The sequence below is a fragment of the Pseudorca crassidens genome, chromosome 1 (assembly GCF_039906515.1).
Source record: "Pseudorca crassidens isolate mPseCra1 chromosome 1, mPseCra1.hap1, whole genome shotgun sequence".
Lineage (NCBI taxonomy): Eukaryota > Metazoa > Chordata > Mammalia > Artiodactyla > Delphinidae > Pseudorca > Pseudorca crassidens.
Window position 1 is genome coordinate 186957616 of NC_090296.1, and position 20301 is coordinate 186977916.

The following is a 20301-nucleotide window of genomic DNA, read 5'->3' on the forward strand; positions in this document are numbered from 1 at the left end:
AAGAAGGATCGATGTAAACAGATTTCCATTTGGGGAAACATTGGCCTAGAGGGTTGTACTATTCTGTGTGCACTCAGTTCACTGACATCAACTAAACTACCAGAACTTCTGGCAGCATAGAAATCTGCGGACTATAGGGAAAGATGGCAAAGTCAAGTTCTATTTTAGAGGGTTCCTCAGTGATCCTGGAATCTTTCTCTGCAGACGAGGTGCCTCTTGATCTCATCCGTAATTTCAGTATCTTTATGTTGGGCAACTCATGTTCTTCGGTGGCCCAGCCTCCTGCTACGGGTCCTGGATCCCGTGGTTATTTCCCATTTGGTACAGCTGATGGAATCCAGGCCTCTCTGTGCAGCAGGCTCTTGAAATAATGCAGCAATCAGAGCTGCCCATCACTCCCAACAAAGGGAGCAGAGAGGCCCATCAGAGGCGGCCCAGCCGTTCATTCAGTCTCTCTGATTCTCAATTGGCCTTCCTGATTTCCTTCCGCCCCCCAACTACACAAGCCTGCCCTTATTTTCATGGTTGATCTAGTTTAATGTGTTTCCATTCTTTGGTAGTGTCTAACTTAGGTTTTGTGAAAAACTGGAAGTTAAAGCCTCTGACTTTGGGTAACTTGTACAAAGGCGTATGTGGGATTACGGGGCATTCTGTGCTACCCGTCATACATGTATACATTGTATTCTTTGTTCTTCCTGTGTTTTTTTAATCAGCGTGAATCTCTAATTAGCAGTTGCTGGGTGGAACCATGACATTATTATTTGTATTTTTCAGATGGAGAGACTGAGGTCCTGAATTTGTACTGGTTGTCCTGTGTGCTGTGTGTCCAGAAGACGGAGCTGGAGTCCCAATCCAGAGCCCCTGGGTGTCGCCCCAAAAGACTGTGCTACTTATCGGTGGAGGACGCCGCCTCCTCATTTTCTTTCTAGGTAGGTCTATCTTTTTATTAAATCACAAAGCGAGCATTCATCATCTTGACAGTGAACGAATTATGAGCTAAAGGCCTGTCTCTGAATCTTGGCTTCTGTTAATTCCTCCCTAAGCCCCGAGGAACAAAATGTCTGAGTTGAACCGTTCACTCTTCCTCCAATGTGTATTTATTCTGATATGCAGCTGTTTTATTTTTTTTTATCCATTCTTTCTTTGAGCTTGCAGGCAGTGCCGTCGATATAGGTATTGCTTTTCAGGCTATGTTTTATGTTCACTTATATGCCTGTCTTTGTGTTCAGACTCTGGCTTGAAGCCATCATGATGACTAAAGAATATGAGAATGTTCAAACATGATGAACTTTTCGCAAACAATTTGTGAACCTCTGTAGGTATCTGATGACTTTGTGTCTACGGAGTGAAGAGAATGAATCAAAAATAAGAACCCTTTTAGTCCTACCCCATGATATGATTTTGATCAAATTCAGGGTCCCACAAAAGTAGCAAAATTAATTTGCCAGTTTCATTGAGGTCCTTTTACTTTGCCCAGATCAGCCTATGGAGGTGGACTTGGGTGTCTGGAATGCTGGGATGACCGGATTGACCTCCAGCTTTAGCTGTACTCATTTGGCCCAAATTCTGATCATAAATCCACCAGTTCAATAATTTATACTAATAAAAGCAATTTCCATTTTGAGTTTTCTCCCATTGCAGAGGTCCTCATAGAGCCCTTACCATTGCAACACAACGTTGTAAAATTTTGATATTCGATCCAGAGGAAGCTAGGAAAGAGACTAGATAGACACTGTCCCAGTACAGTCCTTAGCAACGTGGACCTGCTTTAGTGAGCAGTGTGAATCAGCACGCAGCCACACTGCTTGTTACCCAAGAACATCATGACTTGAGAGTCACTGGCAAGAAGTCATTGAACTTGGTTTCAGCAACCTCAGAATCGGTAATTCATGGCTTCCATGTTTGTACCAGCTCTGATGCAGGAAGTTCACCGAGTAATACAAGAGTCAGACTTACAGAACAGCTCCCGAATTCAGGGAACCAAAGAGGGCGTTTCCTCCCCTTCTGTAAAGGGACAGTGTTGGTGGAACACCATCAAATAAGAGAGAACCTGTGGATGCCAGACTGTGTACAGCTAGAGAGCTGGTTAGTAGGTCCTAGTGACTCTCAGCCAGAAGCTGAACCTCAGAAAGGGAGTTCAGGAGTCCTCTTAGCTCCCGGAGATTTACTCTGATTTCCCTTCGTAGGCATATGGAGTCAATTTTCTACTGTCTCTATAAATACTGTTGTGTCTGTCTCTCTGCCAAACCAGCTACCTTTCTCACCCCAGGGAGAAGCCAGAGATCAGACATTCCTACACTACAGCCCCATTAGACATCATAAGGGGAGGGAGGCGATTTGGCAGTCAAAATGATGTGTGTATTTGAATCTTGAAAGAGCCAGGCTAAACTTAGAGTCAGTGGGCTCCCATAAATAACCTGTGTTCCTCTCTCTTTGTGTGGTTTGGACTAGAATGCCTTTCTCTTTAGAGTTGTACAAGCAGCCAGGATCAAAGAGTCCCCCGTTTATGGACGCGTAGTTCGTCACCAAGTCATCATACCGTTCGTGCTCAGCGGGGGGGCTTGGGCCCCAGCACTCGTAATTTTCTCCTGTTACTATTTTGTTGCATGGATTGGGTCTGGAGGGCACTCAAAGAACTTGCAACTACTTTAAGTCACTTTTTAAAAAAAGAGTAGAGATGAAAAGTCACTTTCAAAGGAGGGTTAAAACTTAACTGGCAACTTTCTGGGCTGTGGAATGTGGTAAGAGGGAAGAGGAAGTAAAGAAATTGACCCATTACCACATGGAATGTGGTTTAAAAAGAATAATAGAAGGCAGAACAGTAGCCTGTGTAATTGACTTACCCTTGAGTCAACATTACTGAGAGCCTTTGATAAGCAGAGCAGAACATATACAGGGATTTTTTTGTTTTGTTTTTTTAAAGTCCAAACTAGATAATGTATTTGAAAAACAGACTTTGAACTAGTTTGCTAGAATGTAAAGAATAAACATGTTTCAAAGTATAGCATTGGTGATGTTAACAGTCCCCGGATTGTGGATAATCACAGTGATTCAAACTAGTAACTACTATTTGTTCAATGTCTACTGTGTGCCTGTGCTGTGCGGTATACGTGGTATCTTTTAATCCTCCCAGCCACACACAGGGAGGTGTCTTCTCCCCACTTATACACAGGGAAACGAAACTCCACAAAGTTTAAGTGCGTTGCACAAGGTCACTCGGTCATTAAGTGGTGAGCCCAGAATCTCTGGAGTGAATCAGAAGTGGCGGCCAGTTAGCCTGTAGGTAGTGTTTCTGAATCCTCACTCCTCCTCTGGCCTCTGTTGCAGGAGTTGTCGAAGCTCCTTTGCTTTCTGAGTTGGGGGGCTTTGCAGTCTTGTGCTTGCAGCCATTCAAGCCAGGGTCCATCATCTCCAAGTCCTGCTTCCCTGCCTTCCCCATTCCCTCACCCACAGGTCCCGCTCTGGCTTCTAGAACTGCCACCGACCACACGCAGGCCTTCTGCAGGGAGCAATCCCTTGAAGGCATGATGAAGAAAGTGCTTAAAGAAAATACTTTGTCAGGTCTGTTGCCCTTGAAAAGGGCAATAAAGGATCCTTATTGGACTTCTTGTTTAATTTGTATACAGTATGTCAAATACTTTCTTTGAAAGGCAACTCAAGATAGTGAATGAGTCTGTGTGTTTGTCCACAGGTGGTCAGGCTTCATCCCTGCCCCTCGTACAGCATATTGCATAGCTAAGGTCCTGGTGTTTTTGCGTGAATATCAGGGACTACGTATCTAGTAAAATAACTCCTATCACATGCTTGATCAGTTACAGTGATTGCCGAAGAACATTTCTTCAAACATATTCTTTTAACAGGAATCACGTTCTAGTTCCTTATACTTTGTTACTTAAATCTTAATCGAAGCTGAACTGTGTGAATCTAAAAAAAAAAAAAAGTATGTGGTGTAGTGCAAAGAACTCAATGAATAGAGTCAATACAAAGTCTCAGTGGCTATGGAATCTTTGGGAGCCTTTGTCCTTGTCACAGGTAAAACCTGCATCACAGGAATGCCACAAGATCAAATAATTCAAATGATGGGAAAACTACAACCCTCTACAAATGTTACCTTCTTTCTGTTCCTTTCCTGTGTTATTACCTTTTGTCCGTCCCATCTCTTTATACTGCTTTAAAAAATAGTTTAAAAGGGTCAGAAATAGAAGCAAAGAATCAATCGATTCTTTTTTTACCAATTTAATTGAAAAGCAATTGAGCGCATCACGCAAAATCCTGAGGCTCTTCCCCCCGCCAAGTTTTCTTGAAAGATTTCACACGTGCAGCGTAAGAAATTGTGAGTCAGCCTTCTCCGATCCTGACTTTAAGAGTTGCAGAAATCATCTGCCAGGCAGCACATATGTTCTTAGTTCCATGAGAGGAAGAAAACACATTTGCTGAAAAGAAATGGAAATTTTAAAACCAGTTGAGTTGTAATACAGACACTTCAAATTTTGCTAGCTTCTTTTTCCCTCTGGTGCCTGACTGCTTTCCTGGCCCTGACACTTTCTCCTGCTCATGAGGCATCTGTCACCCCAAACTCTCTCTCCCTGGGGCGTGGGCTCCAGTTGGCCGTGGAGGGAAGGCACAGGAAGTGCAGAATGACAGAAAGATGGAATGATGATGCAGAAATAATAAGTCGACAGTGACTACTTCTTGAATGCGAGGCACTCAAAGGCTGTAAATCCATTTTCTTATTGAGATCTTGTAACAATTCAATGTGAAAATAACCTTTAGTAATAAACTGCAGTCTGCAGTTCAGGGAACATGGCCTTAGCAGACGAAGTACTTGGCCAAGGTCACACAGCTAGTGAGCCAGGCAGAGGTGAATCATAACTCCCCCCAGTATAACATTACATACGGGACCTCCAGACGTGGGGGAGGTATTTTCTTATTTTCTCCTGGGCAGTTGTCTTCAAGGAAGCATACTCACGACCCCCTAACATCCTAAGGAACCGACTGCTGGCCAGTACTATTGCCTCTATGTTAACATTGCAGAAACCAGATGCCAACAAGTTGTGGGTTTCTTTTGAAGCAAAAGAAATCAATTGTAGGGGAAATGAAACTCTCAACTCAGTGCTCTACTTAAGACATTTTAGGGCTTCCCTGGTGGCACAGTGGTTACAACAGTGAGAGGCCCGCGTACAGCAAAGAAAAAAAAAAAAGAAATTTTAAACTCATTTTATGATGCTTTTTGCCCTTCTTCACATCTCACTGAAGCTGTTCTGTTCCTCGGTAATTGGTACTTGGTGGTTCTCGTGGACTGTCGGTCAGCATGTTTTTATTCATTAAAATGTGTGAGTAAAAATCGATGCAATGGGAGAACCACGGCAGCCTCGGCCACAGAACAAAGGCTTTTCGAAACCAGCATTTCTCCCATCACATCTGGGTAGATGTTTCATGTGGGTTTTCTTTCCCCAAGTATCCAATGGCATGATTGCATGTTTAGACAGAATCGACAGTGACATTTTCTTCGACCAAATAAAAAAAAAAGTAAAGAAAAAAAAGGAAGAAATTTCTACATTTAACTAGAAAACCTAAAGGCAAGTTGGATAACACTCTGAAAATTTATTTCCATTTTGTGATCTAAAGCAGACCTCAGGTGTTTCTGCAGACAGGTGGTACAGTTGCAGGTCTGCTGTGAGTCCTTGGGTAAAGGATTGTGTTGACTTTCTGAGAATATTTCAGGATTCACCATCACAAAGGACTTTGAAACATGGTGTTAAACTCCCATTGAAACGGGTCACAGTGTAAATGTTAAAGAGGAAACCAAGCCAGGTAAACCCAGGATGTTGGCTCCTTGTCAAACCTCACCATTTGAAACCCCAGCTCAGGGACTTCCCTGGCGGTCCAGTGGTTAAGACTCTGCGCTTCAAATGCAGGGGGCTCAGGTTCCATCCCTGATCCCACATGCCATGTGCTGTGGCCCAAAATAGTAGAAACCCCAGCTCAGCCTTCCAGAAGTCCTCCAAGGGAGCCTTCTCTAAGCCCATCCTTGTCACAGACACCAGCCCTGATGCTTCCTTGATCCCGCTAAAACTTAGCCAAGAAGCAAAAGCTCAGAGAGTGCCATTTTGCATAAAACTATCAGGCAGGAACTAGCACAACAAGGGAGAAATTCCTTAGTCACAGAAATCCGAGGGTTTCGATGTTAAGACAGCAGTCTCTGTCTTTCAGATGAGTGGGGAAAATTCTCCCTTGTGCCTTTGAATGAGGGATTTCCCTAAAGACAATACTGAACTCTGTGTTTAGTTGCTGAAATTCTGCAGCCCTGGGATTTATTTTTTTTAAGTCAGAGCTTTCAGAGGCATGTATAACCCATTATAATGAACTGTAACTTAGGAGCACCCAGTAGATACAAGAGAATTGAAGGCTTTTTAAATACAGTCAACCAAAATATTTAAACTTTGGCTAGATCAAGCCGACACTGATTTCCACATGCCTCAGTCAGTAGAAAAATGTACCTTTTAAAACTAGAACTTTTTTTGGTCACTGATGGCATCTTAGCCCATAACATTTTTTATGATTGAAATGCAGTTAATCTTCATTATTCACAGAGTCTGTATATGCAAATTCACCTGCTCACTAAAATATATTAAGTCAATACTTAGGTGCTTTCACAGTCATTCAGGGACAAGTTGCCGAAAACGCACACACGTTCCTAGCTGAGGTGCACCCTCTGCCTCCCTGTTTGGCTCGTACTGTAAGAAAGTGTCTTCTTCATGGCCTTAGTGTCACATTTTTCACAGTTTTGTGCTGTGCGTTGATGACATCACCATTTAAAATGGCCCCCAAGCGAAGTGCAGTCGTTCTCCCTAGCGACCCCGAGTACAGGAAGGCTGTGACGTGCCTTACAGAGAAAGCATGCGTTCGATATGCTTCGTTCAGGTGTGAGTTACAGTGCTGTTGGTGGTGAGTCCATGTTCAGGAGTCAACCAGATATGTTAACTAAGATGTCCTTTGACCGAAACACATAAAACAAGGTTATGGATTCATTGTTTGATGAAAAAGTTGTGACCAGAGACTGTCATGAACCGTACCCTGTATTCTCCCCTAGGAGCAGTGGTTTAGTACCTGCTAACTCAGTATTCCATGGATACTACAGAGCATGAGTCCTGCAAATAATGAGAATTGGCCGTATGTGACTGAAAGCTCTGTACTGTCTGCTCACTTGAGTGGCTCTGTGGTGTGTAGAGAGTCTTCACTTACCATCTCAGGCGGGACTCAGAAATGTCCTGCTGTGTTTGGGACGGGGGTTATGGAGACTGGATGAGAATCCAGTGAATTTTATACATGAGGCAAAGAAAGGGAAGCTGGTACTGGAATGTGGAGAGAGAAGAGAAACGTGGCCATAGGTCATGGCCAGGATTGCCATAAAGGAAGGGAGGTGGAGGTGGAGGAAGAAACTGAAGAGAGAAATCTGAAAGTAGAGGAAAAAAATGCATGTGTTCATAGTGAAACTCAGAATCGGTACCCAAGATAATGCCATTAACCATAGGATGTGTCATTGAAAGTGTTCAACATACTCCTCCCACTGGATTATAGAGCAGGAACATTAATATGCATAAGATGTCATCTGTTGTATTTTCTTGAGAAGCAGTAGGTGAGATACGGAGACATTCAGCAGAGCTTAATGACAACATTTTTACATAAACTGAGCTTTGTTTATTTGTTTCGTTTTGTTTTGGTTTTGCCTCGTGTAAGGTCATGACTCATTGTTTCACAGCTACCCAGAAGAGACAATTTTGATTTTGAATAAATAGCATCTGTAGAAATGTTTCTCTTAAGCCAGGGGCACTTGGATGCACTTAAGGTAATGGAATTTTATAACCTATTTAATTTGCGATGGCAAGAGAGAGATTTTTACTAGCTAACTTAGAGAAACGACGTGTTCTCATATTCATGCAAAAGGTAATTTGTTTTATAGGCAGAAAGTAGAGTTTACAGTTTGAAATAAATAAATCATTGCTTTAAACATTGTAGGAGAAAGCATACTACTTCAGAAACTATTGCTTGTTTACAGGCATTTGCCTGTTGGAAACAAAAGACTGAAATGAGAGCCCCTGTATCATTAGTCTGCTATTTGAGAAATGAGAAAGTATATACAGGGACCCAGAGCAGGAGAGAGAATTTCCCATAATCCCATGTGGACATGATAAATTGTACCATTTGGCCACTTACTGGTATATTAGATCAATACAGCATCTAACTCATGAGCTTCAGTTAGAAATCTCAAGTCTGATGGAAAAGTATTTTTTTGTATTTCAGGAAAGATTCTCAAAACTTTAGGAAAAATCAGTGCTGACGAAATATGGCCAAATTATATCTTCACATATGAAAAAGGTACTATTTTTTTCTAGGAGTTTGAAAGTCATTTTGAGCATTAAGATTTTTTTCAAGCAGTGTTAAAATCACATTGAGCTGCTGCTAATGAGTTATATCATACTCATATTTTTTGAAAATTAAACAAAATAAGGTACAAAATATACGAGACAAAAATTAATACAAATTTTTCAGTAAGTATTAGCTATTCTAATAATATTGTTTTTATAGTGGATGTTGACCCTACAATAGTATGTAATTATCCAAGTGTCCTAAACCGAGTATCATTCTCTTTTGATTATCATGCAAATGGCCTTGTCATTCTTGAAAACCCCTAGAACCAACGAAGTAAAAGATAGTAAATAACGAAGCAAAAGCGAATTTTGAGGGCTACTAAGTACTTCCCTGAATCCTCCAAGACATTTCCTATAAAAGACTATGCATTGATTTTGCTGGTCTGCATTCATATCTGCTTTGTTAGGGTAATTAAAACTCACTGCTATAACAAGCAACTTCAAAATCTCAGTAGCTTAAAACACTAAAGATTTATTTATTGCTAACGTCACAGTTATGTAGACTCCGGTGACTCCTCTGGGGGTTCTCCTTTAAATGGTTTCTTCCACCTTATAGCTTCCCCAGTCTCAGAGGAAGGGAAAGAGTTTGTACTGTGGTTAGGGAAGTTTAGGGCCAGGCCTGGACATAACAACATACTTTCCACTCACATTCTTTAGACCAGAATCTCATCCTAAGACCACAACATAACTTCAGATTATTCTGGGAAGTGCTGTCTTCCTGTTTGCATGGAGAAAAGAAACAGGATATGCTTTACTGATTCTTCAGAGATACTAAAGGTTTAAACTTTCCAGTGTGCTCTATTTCTTAGCACGCCATTAAATAGGGTTAATAATTTATTATAAGGACACCATTTGACACCATAATTTTTTTTTTTTTTTTTTTTTGCGGTACGCGGGCCTCTCACTGCTGTGGCCTCTCCCGTTGCGGAGCACAGGTTCCAGACGCGCAGGCTCAGCGGCCATGGCTCACGGGCCCAGCCGCCCCGTGGCATGTGGGATCTTCCTGGACCGGGGCACGAACCCGTGTCCCCTGCATCGGCAGACGGACTCTCAACCACTGCGCCACCAGGGAAGCCTGACACCATAATTTTTGTGTCTCAGCATGCACAGTTGATGTTGGTCCAGGTCTTCCCTGAAGCTTCCCTGATCATCTCACCATGCCCTATAGTGATCCTCTGATCTATGCTGTTATAGTGACGTTTAGCAAATCATCTTCGTAGTCTTTATTCTTTCTACTTATTATACGTATTATCTTCCTAATAGACTCTAAGCTTCTTACATAGTCTAGTCTAGTCTAGTATGATATAGTACCATATCATATAGTATTGTATGGTAGTTAATGACATGGTCTCTGCAGTCAGACTGCAAAGGTTTGAATCCTGGTTTCATTACTTACTAGCTATTTACCTTACCTAATTATCTAACCTCTTTGTACCCTAGTTTCCTCATTTAAAAATAAGCATAGTCACTAAAGTGCACACCTCATATATTTTTTATGAAATTGCACATGATAAAGTATGTAAAGCACCGAGAATAGTAAGCATTTAAAAAACTCCTAGTGAGTCTTGGAGAAATGTCAAATGTAATTACTTACACAATACAGAGCTATCACTTTTTATTCTTGAATCCTCTACTGCAGCTAGCATATACACCTGCCCACAGGAGGTCACAAGAAATGTTTACTAAGAGAAACAATGAAGATTTTTGATTGATGAAGTAGAGAGTCTTCTACTTCCGCATAAGAATCCTTCCTCAATATATTGCCTCCAGTTCCACACAGATACCAACATTAAGGTATAATGGTTTTTCTTTATAATTAGGAATATATAATTAGGAATTAACCTTAAAATGGCTCTTTTTTTTCATGTAAACAATGCAACACACTAAACTTTTTTTTTTTTTTTTTTTTTTGCGGTACGCGGGCCTCTCACTGCTGTGGCCTCTCCCGTTGCGGAGCACAGGCTCCGGACGCGCAGGCTCAGCGGCCATGGCTCACGGGCCCAGCTGCTCTGTGGCATGTGGGATCTTCCCGGATCGGGGCACGAACCCGTGTCCCCTGCATCGGAAGGCAGACTCTCAACCACTGCGCCACCAGGGAAGCCCAACGCACTAAACTTTAAGTGAAACACTTCCTGATATAGCATGTCTAAAATTCGGGATCAAATAAAACATCTAATTAATTTTCATGTATACCTGAGCTGTTAACCATAAACATAAAGGAATACCTGCAAAGGCCACAGATTATACGAAAGTGCAATTCCACAGAAGTACAGAAATTTATTCTGAGGTGTTTGCCTATTCCTTGTGACCTGGAACCTGGGTTCCAATGGTTACACACAGCAGATAAGAAACAAAGCCTAGGACAAGAGCAGATAAGAAGATAGATCAGAGACATAGATAAAAAGCAAGAAGGGGGATTAGTATTAAAAAATCCCACATCTCATAGAGAATTAATAGAGATAATTGCTTGCCTCAGCCTTCATTCACTCTGAGAGGAGCAGGAGAAAGAAAATAGCCATCTTCAAAATGCCTAACCTCAATCCTACCAGGTAACCATTGTAGCCACCAAAAAAGGGCAGAATTTGAGTTCAAAGTGGCATCAAGTTGATAATCTCCCAGGTACTTGACAGGAGAAATGCAAATCTTCTCTAAAAGAATGCATCTTAAACCTAAACCTCACATTTAGGAAAAAAGTTTCCAAGGAACATGAACTCACACACACAAAAATTACCAAACACAAGGGAATAGAACACTATTAGCAAGAGCCAAGAGAAACAGCAAAGGGAAGAATTTCAAAATTGGAGTTTTTATACCAGGAATATGTAAGTTTTATATCTTTAATACTCTCAAGAAACTAAAAGCATATAGCAAGTGTCAAAGTTGCATGACATTAAACTGTGGAATTTGGAAAAAATTAGCTTTCTGGAAATGAGAGATATAATAATTGAAATTAGAAACTGCTTTAAACATCAGGTTAGACTAATTGAAGAAAGAATGTGTAAACTATAAGATAGATTAATAGTAATAATTAAGAATGCCATGTAGACAAAGAGGAGGTAAGCATGAAAGAGGAGTTTAAAGGTAAAGAAAATATAGAAGGAAAGGTAGAACACATGTCAAATTGGAGATATAGTACAGGAGTGGGCAAATTGTTCCTGTAAAGGATCAGAGAGTAAATAATTTAGGGTCAGTGGGCCACAAGGGCTCTATCAACCCTGCCATTGTAGTGCAAAATGACATTCTGAGAAATACTCAACTCTGTCATTGTAGTACACAGCACCCATAGATAATAACATAAACAAATGCGCCTGGATGTTTACTTACAAGAAGACAACATACTTGATTTGGTGCATGGATCATAGTTTGTCAACTCCTAGCCTAAGAAATAATAGAAAATCAGGGCAGAACAAAATTTGAGAAGATAGTGGATTACATCTCAATTAAGATGCCCTCCCACCAAAAGTAAAACAATTAAATCTCGAAAAAAAAAGAAAAGGTACAATAATGGCTGGAAATTTTCCGGAAATAATAGAACAGAACAATTCTCAGATTCATAAGACCAAAAACTCCAAAGCAGGGTAAAGTAAAAATAAATTCACAACTAGATAAATTATTGTGAAACTGCAGGACAAGAATGACAGAGAAAGATTTTAAAAGTTGCCTTAAAAATTATTAACTTCAGTCCCCTAAAAAGATGTAGAAACTGGACAAAATTTTCAAAAATATATCAGGGCCCTGGAAATTGACCTAAGACAAACAATAATTGTGAAGCATTTATTCATGAAAAACTGCTAGAACTTTGAGTGAGATTGGTAGAAATCTGTGATCTTCATACCTGGAGTTAGTCCAGACACCCCACTACCAGCAGCAGCTTGGCTGATGCTATCTATAGTTTCACATGAGTGGGGTTGGATGTGAAAACCAGAAGTTTAACTGTCAGAGAGGAATGACTTGGAATGAAAGGTGAAAACCCACACTCAAGAGTTTTGTCAGTAAAAGTAGCAAAGTTGATAGGAAATGAATTGGAAAAATCTGGTGCTCTTCACCTTAAACTTGAGGTCCCATTTGAGTGAGCAATGGACAAGCAAGAAATTTAATAATGAGATCTTAGAAGTGAGAAAATCCCAAAGAAATGACAAAAAAATTCTTGGAACTAATAAGCAGTTATAGCAAGGTAGGAGGATGCAATATATAAATGTTAAATCATATTAATATAATTATATAAAAACTAATATATTAATATATTGTATAATAATGATATACAAATATTAATTGATGTGTTATTAATAATATTAAATTAAGTTGATGTTAATCTTGATAATTAGTTATGTGTTATGCATTAGTTACATCAATTAGTATTATTATAAATTAATTAATATTAAAAAGTCAATTGCTTTCCTATATACCAGCAATGAACAATTGGAATTTGTAATTAAGAAAACAGTACCAGTTACATTAGCACCAAAAAAGTGAAATACTTTAGGTATAAATCTAACAAACTATGTACAGGATCTATATGAGGAAAAAACTGTAAACTCTTATGGAAGAAGTCAAATATCTAAATAAATGAAGAGAGATTTCATATTTAATGGGTAGGAAGATTCAATTTCCTAACCTGATCTATAGATCTGAAGATTTACATCCAAAATATACAAAGAACTCCTGAAACTCAACAGTGAGAGAATGAACAACCTGATTTTAAAATGAGTGAAGTCTCTGAACAGACACCTCACCAAACATGATACACAGATGACAGATAAGCATATGAAATGATTCTCAACATTATTTGCCACTAGAGAATTGCAAATGAGAGCAATAATAAGATACTATTAAACACCTATTAGAATAGCTAAAATCCAAAAATCCAAAACACTGACAACAGCAAATGCTGACAAGGATGTGGACCAACAGGAACTCTCATTCATTGCCAGAAGAAGTACAAAATGGTACACTCACTTTTCAAGATAATTGGCAATTCGTTACAAAGCTATGCATGGGCTTACTATAAGATCAGCAAATGCATGCCTAGGTATTTGCCTAATGAGTAGAAAAAATTATGTTTACACAAAAACCTTCACATGAATGTTTATAGCAGCTGTTTTCATAATTGTCAAAAACTGGAAGGAACCAAGTTGTCCTTCAATAAGTGAATGGAGCAACAAATTGTGGTACATCCATACAACAGAATATTACTTGGCAATAAAAAGAAATCAGCTGTCAAGCCATGGAAAGACATGGAGGACACAAATGCATATTACTAAATGAATTAAGAGTTTGTAAAGGCTACATACTGTATGATTCCAGCTGTACAATATTCTGTACAATGCAAAACTATAGACACTAAAAAAATCAGTAGTTGCCTGTTAGGGGAAGGAAAAGGGAGGAGAATAGGGATGAATAGGTGGAACATTAGGAAATTTTTAAGGCTGGGAAATTATTCTGTATGATACTCTAAAAATGGACACATGACGTTATGCTTTTGGCAAAATCCATAGCATTGCATAACACAAATTGTGAACCATGATCTAAACCATGGACTTTAATCATTTTATACCAGAATTGGTTTATCAATTTTAAATGTACCACATTAATGCAAGATGTTAGTAATAGAGAAAATTTTGTGCAGGGGGATAGAGGGTATATGAGAAGTGTCTGTACTTTCTATGTACTCTCTCTATAGACCTAAAATTGATTTTAAAAAAGAAAGTCTCTTAGATTGTTTTTAAAGGAATCAAATGAAAATTCTAGATGTGAAAAGTAAAATAATCAAAATATAAAATACTTTGGATGGTTTCAACAGCAGTTTGAGATGCTAGAAAAAATAATCAGTGAACCTGAAAACAGATCAATAGAAATTATCCAATATGAATATTATAGAGAAAAAATATTTTAGAAAAATGAACAAAAGCTCAGAGACCTGTTGGACAACATCAAATATACCAATATGCATACAGTAGAAGTCCCAGGAAGAGAGGAGAGAGTCAAACAGGCAGAAAATTAATGGCCCAATACTTTCCAAATTTGATGAAAACTATTAATATACAGACCCAAGAAGTTCAGTGAACCCCAAGTAGGATAAAGAGAGAATCTAGACACATCACAGTTATTACTCTGCTGAAAAAGCAAAAGATCAAGAGAAAACCTTGAAAGTAACAAGAGAAAATTAACTTATTATGCACAGAGAATGACAAAATAATTAATATATGACATCTCATGAGAAACAATTGAGACCAGAAGGTAGTGGAATGACATTCATTCAATGTACTGGAATAAAAAATTCTCAACCAGGAATTCTCTATCCAACAAAACTGTCCTTCAAAACTTTGGGGAAATAAAGACATTCCCAGATGATCAAAGACAGAAGAGTCATTACTCACAAATCTGCCTTACAAAAAACATTAAAAAAAAAAAAAAAGTCAGTATGAAAGAAATGACACCAGACAGTAATTTAAATTCAAAGGAAGAAATAAAGAGATTAAACACAGTAAACATGTAGGTAAATATAAAGACAACTAAATTTTTTTTCTGTTAATTTTTGTAAAAATCATAAAATTATATGAAGCCGTAAATTAACACTGTATTATTGGGCTTATAACAGATACACATGCAATATTTATGACAATATTAGCGCAAGGGTGGGGGATAAAGCTATATTGGAGAAAAATTGCTGTATTTTACTAGAATTTAGTCAGTATTAACTCGAAGTAGATCATGATAAATTGGTATGAATCCCTAGAGCAGCCCCTAAGAAAATAAGCTAAAAAATAAAGCCTAAAAATAATAAAGGGGGCTTCCCTGGTGGTCCAGCAGTTAAGGATCCATGCTTCCAATGCTGGTGACGTGGGTTCGATCCCTGGTTGGGGAACTAATATCCCACATGCTGCATGGCATGGCCAAAAAACTAAAAACTAAGAAAAAATGTTTAAATAATAAAAAAATAAAGAAATTAATAGTAGTACACTAATATTTCTTAAACACAAAAGGCAATAAAGGAGGAAAATAGGAAGAAAAAAGACATGAAACATTTAGAAAACAAATAATGACAAATAATGTATAGGCATCTAACACCAAAACCCCAAAATACATGAAGCAAAAATTGGAAGATTAATAGGAAAAATAGATAATTCAACAATTATAATGACAAATTTCAGAAAGAAATATAGTGGCAGATTTCACAGAGAAAAGATAAATCATCCAAAGGAACAACAATTTGACTATATCTGATATCTCAATAACAATGGGGGCCATACACAGTAGAAGTATCTATAAGGATATGAGGAAAAATAACTGTCATGCTAGAATTTTATACCTAGCAAATTATCTTTCAAGGATGAGAATAAAAGGAAGACATATTTTTCAAAATAATAAATAAAAACTGGAGCATATTTTACCAATAGGACCTCACTAAAGAGATGTACTGGGGCTTCCCTGGTGGCGCAGTGGTTGAGAGTCTGTCTGCCGATGCAGGGGACATGGGTTTGTGCCCCGGTCCGGGAAGATCCCACATGCCACGGAGAGGCTGGGCCCGTGGGCCATGGCCGCTGAACCTGCACGTCTGGAGCCTGTGCTCCACAACGGGAGAGTCCACAGCAGTGAGAGGCCCACGTACCGCAAAAAAAAAAGAAAACAGAAAAAAGAAAAAAAGAGGTGTACTGTACACATCAGAATGATAATTTGAGATACGAGTATTAAGATTTGCCTCTTTTAGTATGTGTAGCATACTTCAGTAATTTTAAAAGTCATTTATGTTTCCATATAACAGGAACAAATAAAAAATAAAACTTGAAAATGATATCATTTTCAATAGTGCAATCAATGTAGGCTATCTAGGAATACATCTAACAAAAGGTGCATAATTCATAGGCTATTATAAAACATGATTAAAAGACTTCAACTCTTAAATAAACATGGGAATAAATCTAAACAAGCAACTATAAAACTGTTAAAAAACTGACAATTTTACTGATGATGATGTTTAATTTATACTTTAAAAAAATCAAGGGACAATTAATCTAAGACTCCACTAGCATATAAATAAGGAGGGGATGATTGAAATAATATTTTCTGGGGCATTGTGATTGTTCTGAAGAATGGGGAAGGGAAAATATTCATTATTTTTAGAGTTATTAAAGATAAATATTTAAACACATAAGGTAAACATTAAAAATAGCATGTGTCTTTCAAAACTTATAGAAGAAAAGGTTACAAGAAAGAAGAAGAAAAAGTCTAAACAAAGAAAAAGGATCAAAGAAAAATCAAACAAAATAAAAAGGGCAAAGTATGAGAATACAAATAAATCTAAATGTATCAGAAATCACAATCAATATAAATGAACTATTAATGTAAATCATTACATTAACAGTTTAAAGGAGCAAAACTATGATTATTCCAAAAGATTCAAAATGAAAAATAAATGAAAGTGCATGATAAAATTCAGCAATCATTCATGGTCAAAATTTATAGCAACTAAAAACTAAAGGAAATTATTTAAACTAAAAAAAAGGTCTACAAAAATCCTACAGCAAATCCGACCATATTGAAGTATTAAAATAATTATCTTTATATTCAACAATAAGACCCAAATGCTCACTGTGACCATTTCATTTCAAAATTGTACTAGTCATCTTAGCCATCACAATAAGAATAGAAAAAGGAAAAAAAGGTGTAAGGATTAGAGATGAAGAAACAAAAATGTAGTTTTTTGCTGATTACCTACCTAGAAAATCCAACTGAATTCATATATTATTAAACTTAATAAAGCAGTTGGTAAAATTGCTATATGTAAGATCAAGCTAAGTTAACTTTGTACTTGAGCATATGAAGAAACTGGGATTCTCCTTCTTTGCTGAGTAAAGAGTAAGATTTTACAACCATTCTGCCAAACTATTTCTCTTCATCTACCAAGCTAAATACATATAAACTCTGTAACCCAGAAGTTTCCCTTCAACACATACAGGTATAATTAAGGTATAATTAAGGGAAATAAGTGCTTATGTTCCTCAAAAGATATACTAGAATGTTTTTAGCTGCTTTATTCATAATATAAAAAACTGAAAGAGAGGAACCAAGATGGCGGAGTAGAAGGATGTGCTCTCACTCCCTCTTGTGAGAACACCAGAATCACAAGTAGCTGCTGGACAGTCATCGACAGGAAGACACTGGAACTCACCAAAGATACCCCACATCCAAAGACAACGGAGAAGCCACAATGAGGCAGTAGGAGGGGTGCAATCACAGTAAAATCACATCCCATAACTGCTGGGTGGGTGACTCACAGACTGGAGAACACTTATACCACAGAAGTCCACCTACTGGAGTGAAGGTTCTGAGCCCCGTGTCAGGCTTCCCAACCTGGGGGTACAGAAACGGGTGGAGGAATTCCTAGAGAATCAGACTTCGAAGCCTAGTGGGATTTCATTGCAAGACTTCGACAGGACTGGGGGAAACAGAGACTCCACTCTTGGAGGGCACACACAAAGTAGTGTGTGCATCGGGGCCCAGGGGAAGGAGCAATGACCCCAGGGGAGACTGAAACAGACCTACCTGCTAGTGTTGGAGGGTCGCCTGCGGAGGCAGGGGGTGGCTGTATCTCACCGTGAGGACAAGGACACTGGCAGCAGAAGTTCTGGGATGTACTCCTTGGCATGAGCCCTCCCAGAGTCTGTCATTAGCCCCACCAAAGAGCCAGGTAGGTTCCAGGGTTGCGTTGCCTCAGGCCAAACAACCAACAAGGAGGGAACCCAGGCCCACCCATCAACAGTCAAGAGGATTAAAGTTTTACTGAGCTCTGCCCACCAGAGCAACAGTCAGCTCTACCCACCACCAGTCCCTCCCATCAGGAAACTTACACAAGTCTCTTAGGTAGCCTCATCCACCAGAGGGCAGACAGCAGAAGCAAGAACTACAGTCCTGCAGCCTGTGGAACAAAAACCACATTCACAGAAAGATAGAAAAGATGAAAAGGCAGAGGGCTATGTACCAGATGAAGGAACAAGATAAAAGCCCAGAAAAACAACTAAGTGAAGTGGAGATGGGCAACCTTCCAGAAAAAGAATTCAAAATAATGATAGTGAAGATGATCCAGGACCTTAGAAAAAGAATGGAGGTAAAGATTGAGAAGATGCAAGATATGTTTAACAAAGACCTAGAAGAATTAAAGAACAAACAAACAGAAATGAACAATACAGTAACTGAAATGGAAACTACACTAGAAGGAATCAATAGAATAACTGAGGCAGAAGAATGGATAAGTCACCGGGAAGACAGAATGGTGGAATTCACTGCTGTGGAACAGAATAAAGAAAAAAGAAAGAAAAGAAATGAAGACAGCCTAAGAGACCTCTGGGACAACATTAACCACAACAACATTTGCATTATAGGGGTCCCAGAAGGAGAAGAGAGAGAGAAAGGACCCAAGAAAATATTTGAAGAGATTACAGTCAAAAACTTCCATAGGGCTTCCCTGGTGGCGCAGTGCTTGAGAGTCCACCTGCCGATGCAGGAGACACAGGTTCGTGCCCCAGTCTGGGAAGATCCCACATGCCGCGGAGCAGCTGGGCCCATGAGCCATGGTTGCTGAGCCTACGCATCCGGAGCCTGTACTCCACAACGGGAGAGGCCACAACAGTGAGAGGCCCGTGTACTGCAAAAAAAAAAAAAACTTCCCTAACGTGGGAAAGGAAATAGCCACCCAAGTCCAGGAAGTGCAGCGAGTCCCATACAGGATAAACCCAAGGAGAAACACACCGAGACCCATAGTAATCAAATTGGCAAAAATTAAAGACAAAGGAAAATTATCGAAAGCAGCAAGGGAAAACCGAAAAATAACATAAAAGGGAACTCCCATAAGGTTAACAGCTGATTTCTCAGCAGAAACTCTACAAGCCAGAAGGGAGTGGAATGATATACTTAAAGTGATGAAAAGGAAGAACCTACAACAAAGATTACTCTACTCAGCAAGGATCTCATTCAGATTCGATGGAGAAATCAAAAGCTTTACGGACAAGCAAAAGCTAAGAGAATTCAGCACCACCAAACCAGCTCTACAACAAGTGCTAAAGGAACTTCTCTAAATGGGAAACACAAGAGAAGAAAAGGACCTACAAAAAAAAAAAATTAAGAAAATGGTCGTAGGAACATACATATCAATAACTACTTTAAACGTGAATGGATTAAATGCTCCAACCAAAAGACAGTGGCTTGCTGAATGGATAGAAAAACAAGACCCATATACATGCTGTCTACAAAAGACCCACTTCAGACCTAGGGACACATACAGACTGAATGTGAGGGGATGGAAAAAGATATTCCATGCAAATGGAAATCAAAAGAAAGCTGGAGTAGCAATACTCATATCAGATAAAATAGACTTTAAAATAAAGAATGTTACAAGAGACAAGGAAGGACACTACATAATGATCAAGGGATCAATCCAAGTAGAAGACATAACAATTATAAGTATATATGCACCCAACATAGGAGCACCTCAATCCATAAGGCAAATGCTAACAGCTATAAAAGAGAAAATGGACAGTAACACAATAGTAGTGCGGGAGGTTAACACCTCACTTACACCAATGGACAGATCATCCAAAATGAAAATAAATAAGGAAACAGAAGCTTTAAATGACACAGTACACCAGATAGATTTAATTGATATTTATAGGACATTCCATCCAAAAACAGCAGATTACACTTTCTTCTCAAGTGCGCATGGAACATTCTCCAGGATAGATCACATCTTGGGTCACAAATCAAGCCTCAGTAAATTTAAGAAAATTGAAATCATATCAAGCATCTTTTCTGACAACAGCGCTATGAGATTAGAAATGAATTACAGGGAAAAAAACGTAACAAAACACAAACACAT

At 38.9% G+C, this 20301-nt stretch overlaps 1 protein-coding gene across 2 annotated transcripts in view; it reads left to right on the forward strand.

Annotated features, from left to right (window-relative positions):
* The window catches only part of KIAA1217 (KIAA1217 ortholog), a 772703-nt gene that overhangs the window by 275008 nt on the left and 477394 nt on the right, over window positions 1-20301 (forward strand). For both annotated transcript variants that reach the window (XM_067703131.1, XM_067703122.1), the window contains exon 2: window positions 775-929. The gene's annotated coding sequence lies outside the window, so the exon portion shown is untranslated. The remainder of the gene's footprint in view (window positions 1-774; window positions 930-20301) is intronic.